Raw genomic sequence first — 5,590 nt, forward strand, 5'->3', positions numbered from 1 at the left:
ACTGTCTTTATAGCATTCATTATCTTTGGGTACAACCTGAACATAACAGACTCAGCTCCACAACCTGGTTGAGAAAACATCCAGCACCACCCTCAGCAAAGTTACAAATTGAAAAGCACCCTGGAAAAAATATGTGCTGTGGACTGATTAGAACATTAAAAATAGACAACCATTGAAGCACTAGTTTACTTCACCCAGAATGATTTTTTTGTTCTAATGCCTGGTTTTATTTGTTGCTGATGGTATTGCATTGTTTTACCTTGGAAGGTTATAAGTGAGGGGGTATCCTTAGAATTTTTGAGAGCATGGATCTTTCTTTCTTCAGTCTAGACATGCCCATTATTAGAAGAGACAAATTATTATATCTGAGAGATAATTTATGTCCCCTGGTGATAAGCATAATGTGTATATTTTATAATTGGGGTTTATAACTTACTGCATGAACCAAATTTGAGAATGGCCTGTGCTGAGTTATTTTGCAGTTTAGAAAATCACCTTTATAAATGCTGTGTTCATGGTCTTTTTTAACACCTATCTTTCAATCTAGGAAATCATTTTTAAGTCATTATTGTCCAATTTAGTGATCTAAGTTATCATTTACGTGTGCTTTGTAGAAATTGGCATTCTTTCTGCAAATCGATCATGACAAGTACATTGATAAACTGTCATTCTGAATATTTTATTAACATTTTCTTAATTTTAAAATGCACAAATAAAGAAAAATCATACTCTTGTTTGAAGCACTGAATATGGGTTGAATTTACTGAGTTAAATTTCAGTTAAATTTTAAAATGTTTATCTGTATAGATGAATGTGAAAGAGTACTCATGTTAATTAAATTTGAAGAGAAAGGAGACCTTGGTTGCCTTTGGTTTATCTTTGATCCTTTATTGTGAGTGGACTGTCTAGTTATTTAGTCCTTGACCTTCATCTATTATACTCTTTATAAACTTGAATAAATTGTAAATGTCCTGAGTACAATTTAGTCATTTTTTGGCATTATGAAGAAATAAATAATTGTGGCAGTCATGGAATTTTTTAACAGTATCTAGTGATTAAGTTTTAAAAAATAGTATTTCTGAATTGTTCATGGAAAATGTCCCTGATTTAGTACAATTTTGTTATCTTACTATTCTTCTTAACATCTTTCAGAATATATAACTAGTAAATATTCAAAAGAGTCAATGATAAAATGGTAGCTATCTTGGAAATCAGACTGCATGGGTTCAAATCCTGTCTCTGACACATCATGGCATGTGTCCTTGGGCACATGACTCAGCTCCTCAGGATGAAATCTTCTTCCATCCCTCTGAGGACATAAATCATACCTTTGTTCAGTGTCTCCAAACTGCATATGCTACCTCCATTTTATCAGATTGTTGCAGTATCACATATCTTTTTATCAAATAAGCTTGTTTTATTTAAAAATGGTCCTACATACAGATACAGATAGTAATGTAAAGGAGCCAGCACAGCAAAAAATATTAAGAATGGATTAACTTCAGTACTCTGTGGAAACCCTGAAGCTACCTAGGAAAAATCACTGGGGAGTGGTGGTAGTGTTCATGGTTTTAGACATCCATTGGGGGTCTTGGAACATATTCCTGGGGATCAGGGGGAGGGGTTTCTATATTATTACTTTTTTGAGTGTTTCCAACAAAGGTAGGAAAAATGGTGGAATTACTCTGTTGTTAGTTCAAGCAACTCTAAGAAAGAAAAATTTAACTTTGTATTGTTATGGGGTGCAACTTAAGAACAGACCGATCACCACTGAGAAGTCCAAATTTGAGAGTCTTTATTATGCTGGCCAGCTGACTGTCTCACACAATGCCCCAAAAAAATGACTATTGGGAAAATAGCCCTGACCACAGGGTTTTAAGGGTTTTTATACCAAAAATAACATCAATCATAAGTGTCTGTTGCTATGATTTGAAATTTACAAACTAACATCATGAGATCATCAACAGAGTGGGAAGTGGGTCAAAATGACCCTTTCCTAGGTACAAACTAAAGATTGGTTACTAACATCCACACAATCACTGTTTACATGGTACATTGTTTAGGAGCAATAGGAATCAAAAGAGAGCAATTTTTCTTTACATAGAAATTATCATTCAGTATTGTTAAACTTGTCACACCAAATAACTGATGATGGATACAGAGGTGGGGTCTTCCCATGGGAGAACCTTATTTCCTACATAACATGTAGTCTCAGAGCAAAATGGAGTTTGTTTAGTCATTTCCCTTATAGTCTGGCCTATAACATCCTAATGGAGTCAGTTCTGTCAGCCCATCACAGTATATTTGATTATCCTCATGCAATCTTGATGTGTAAAAATTATTGCCTTAATCCTTTTATGAACAAGAGTCCAAACTTCTAATAACAGTATGTAGAAAGGAACTGATTAATTAGTACTAAAATTCTGTGAGATGAATTGTAGCTTATGCAGGTTTTAAAGATATTTTCTCAGCCAGGCACAGTGGCACAAACCTATAATCCATGTGGTCCAGGAGGTTGAGACAGAAGCATCACAAGTTCATAGAAATTCCTGGCATGTTCCTTGGTATGGAACTGAGAGTGAGAACCTTACCTTCTCTTTGCTTTCTTTTCTTGCCTTACACATTAACCTTGAAAGTGAAACAACAAATGTTTTTCCCTCTGTATCCTCCACATGTGTCTCATTCTAACATGTCAAAGCTATGTAATCTACCTGTAAGTGTATGTGACTGCACAGATTCACATGTATGCATCAGAAAACAACTACACAAATTCAATTTCACTTTGGACTTTCATAATCAGATGTGAGAGTTTTATTTTGATAATTAAATAAATAATTATATTTCCATACTTTAAAACCTATTAGAATATAAAATTATTTGACACTACTGTCTCAAGTAAAATAATACTGATTTTTAGTGTATGATTTGTAATGAAAATAAATTATCTCACATCAGAGAAATGAAAATCCATGTTTTTGTCTCCAAGTGGAGGATTTTCAGGTGAAGAATAAACAAGCTAAACCTTGTTTTATACATACTTTACCCCTTTTAACATTTTTAAATAAAGAAAATATTTAAGAAATAGGATTTATGCTTGCTTGAGGCCTATCTCCTTTGTCTCCTGGTTTTATTGCTTTACTGTGAATCTTTTCTATTAGAAATTTATGCTGGTATTGAAGGATTCATATACCACTAAAAAGGATATGAGGAGGAAAGAAAGACTGTTTAGACCATATATCTAGAGGTTGTGTGTATGAGTGTAGGGTCACCAGCTCAGTCTAGTTGGCCCTAGATTGTCTCAGTTTTTACAGTGAATGTTTTCTTAGTCCCTGGGCAAATAAATGTGGTTGGCCAACCTGCCTGTTTATAGCTCCTGTGTGTACAAAAATTGACTTAATATAATTGTGTCTTTTCTTTACTACTGTTAAAAGTTCTACATCTTAAAGTAAGTATGGGAAGTAAAAAAAATTCTAAGATTAGCTAACTATCCTATAAATGCTAGGCAAGGCTGAAATATTTTGTGAACGGTACTCAATTTATTTTCAATGCATTTCTCTTAGTAATGTATCATTGTCCCTACTAAAAGAACTTGCTGTTGATTCCATTTATAGAACATTATTTAAATATGCAAATTTCAGGTTACTGGACATTAGTGAAGTAAAGGAGTGTCAAAGTTGGGTAGACTATGGAAAAGGGAGATCAAAAGAGCCTTGTGGCCATGAAAATTCTCTGCCTTGTCTCTGTCACAGCAGTCTTCTGGTTAGGTATTCAGTGTTGATTTTACAGACTGGTAGAACTTCAGGAAATTGTGTAAAGGGGACATAGAATCTGTGAATTATTATTACTTAAAACTGTTTGTGAATCTCCAGTTATTCAAGAGCTTAGAGAATGGGAATGGGAGGAGAAACCTGACACCTGGTAACACTATTAGAAAACATTTTATTCCAAAAGACTGGATGGTTCCTAAAATAAGACTCCTGTAGAAACTATTTGTACCTGTTCTTGGGGGCAGGCAGTGTATTAAGAGCTTTAAGACCATAGATAATTATTATGGTGACAGCAGAGTCACTGCTTAATTCCTGTTTGATGCTGTGCACTCCAAGTTCAGCATATCACTATTTCAAAACTGCAAAGACTTCTGAGTACTCCTTAGGGATGTAATGCAACTTCTTCAAGCCCTAAAGTGCAGTGAAGTAAACAGGAAACCATAGTCAGTATAATCTGATGGTACAGAACCTGGGCTTAGAGAAAAAAACAGAGTTCACTTCTCAATTCCACCTCTTCTTGCTTGTATGATCTTTGGCAAATCAGTTATTGTTTTGGGCTTCACTTCTTACAGATAGTATGAGATCAGAGAAGTCAGTTTTGTCTCTATCATAGGGTTGTTATGAAGAATAACTGAGACTGTGAAAGCACTTCATAAGTGCTCTGCAGATGCCAAATTTGCTGTTCTTATTACTGGAATAGTAGTGGTGCACAGGAACCAAGAGATAGATTTCATTTTGCTTTCAACAATTGATTTTTAGAAAGCCTCTTAACCTTCCATGACTTCGTCTGCTTCTGCAGAATCTCAGTATATTTGAGTAGATGACAGATCAACAATCTTCCATTTCCAATTTCCTGGATAATGAGGTGATCATTTTAAAGTCAAGAAAGGCATGGATGAAATCAAGTCTTGAGTCTCCCAGGCCTCAATTTAAATTTTGCCTCTGCCTCAGTGCTGAGCCAGGCATTGCTCACTGCCCATTAATATCTTGTTCCCTCTGCTTTCCTACAAGAATGGGGTTTTGTTCTAAATAGCATGTGCAAATCACAATTACTACTACTTTTCTACTTCTTTTGTTACTACTACTGCTGCTCTACTCAAAATACTTCCCAGAGGCAAAACTACCAGTGTCCCACCCTCGGCCTGTCTTGTGTTTCTCCAGTTAAAATTTTATTGGAGTACATCACTGATTGGTTTACATCTTGGCTGAGATTCTTCTCCATTTCTATGGGCAGAGTTGAACAGTTGTGGAAGAGACTGTGGAGTCTGCAAAACCTAACTCTTTGCTCTCTGGTTCTTTGAGGAACATGTTTGCTGACACCTCATCTAAGAAAATTATAACAGCTGTGTCTTTCAGCTTCCTGTTTTCTCTCCCACCTGTGAGGATTATATGGCCTGTGTTTCTCTCTTCCCCTTTCTGGTTGGTTGTATTCAGTTGTTTATAGATGGTTTTGGCATCAGATCTGTCATTTTGCTGCCACCATTATTCTGCCCCCTCACCATTTTACAACCTACGTTGTTAGCCCAAAAACTTCCTAGTCAATCATTGGTTAGATTGTCACCCCACAAAATTCTACTAGCTAAGAAAAGCTCCCCCACCATTCTCTCTTTCACACCCTCAAGTGCAGGCACTCTACCTGTCTGCTTGATTAAATCTCTTGTGTGTGTTCCCACATCAGGAATGGTTTCTGGGTGCATTCATTTGTGCCATGATTTGGATGGGCTCTTCTACTGCCACTTAGGCGAGTGAAGTCCATCTGTTGCCCCAGACCCTCTGATGCTGGTCTCACATTCCAATCGCCCTGATGCTTGGTTGCAAATCCA

The sequence above is a fragment of the Sciurus carolinensis genome, unplaced genomic scaffold, assembly GCF_902686445.1.
Source record: "Sciurus carolinensis unplaced genomic scaffold, mSciCar1.2, whole genome shotgun sequence".
Lineage (NCBI taxonomy): Eukaryota > Metazoa > Chordata > Mammalia > Rodentia > Sciuridae > Sciurus > Sciurus carolinensis.